Genomic DNA, 911 nt, shown 5'->3' with positions numbered 1-911 from the left:
GGGCCGTGAGACTGTGAATTCCCACCTGGGAGGCTCAACTCACGAGCTTCCCCTCCCGGATCCCGGAGCCCCTACTCACAAGCACCACCTGGCCGCCCTAGCAAACCGGAAGCCTCCTCTTCTTTTTTCTTAAATGCAAGATGCAAAGTGTTTTAGTTGCAAGAAAGATCACTCTTCTCAAGGAGTAAAAAAGTGTAGAAAATAAAACCGCTACCCCTTCTGGACATTCACTGCTGACCCTAACAAATGATTTGATTCTAACTAGAAGGATGGCCTGTACACAAACATTGGCTAATACACTAGTGGGCCACAACCCTTCAAAGTCATGTCTCAAACTCTCCACAGTGTGTTTTAAAATTTTGCTCCATTGTAAACCTTAGCTTTGTTATAACTGACTGGGGATACTGTTGTTACAATGTCTGTGTGTGATGGACATAAAGTTAAACTATTCATAGGAACAAGTATGTGATCGTTGTTAAAGGCTATGGGGTTGATTACTAATCATAGCAAGTCCGCATCACAAAGTAGAACTCAGAATTTTCTTGGCTGTCATCTTTCGAGAAACAGATCACCAGTTCTTTCTCCCTTGTAGCTAGTGGATGGGTTCAAACTGCCAACTTTTCAGCTAGCAGCCAAGCACTTAATTGTTGTGCCACCAGGATGTACATCCTTTTAAGTTGCTTGCATGTTTTAAGACTTTTCAAGGGATGGGAGCAATATCAAATGGACTTCAGAGAAAAAGCACATATTTAATGGTATATGAGGATGCTTTGAAAAGTTCATGGAAAATTCCATTATTTTCTAATTGCATTTTTCCCATGAACTTTTTGAAACATTTGAAAGTACTGAGAAACCAGAAAGATTGGGAATCCAGGAGTACCTGCATTACCAGGTTTGTCCTCTAGGAGTTC

Source organism: Chrysochloris asiatica, unplaced genomic scaffold (genome assembly GCF_000296735.1).
Source record: "Chrysochloris asiatica unplaced genomic scaffold, ChrAsi1.0 scaffold00036, whole genome shotgun sequence".
Taxonomy (NCBI): Eukaryota; Metazoa; Chordata; class Mammalia; order Afrosoricida; family Chrysochloridae; genus Chrysochloris; species Chrysochloris asiatica.
The sequence above is the reverse complement of the archived record's forward strand: the minus strand, read 5'-3'. Positions refer to the sequence as shown.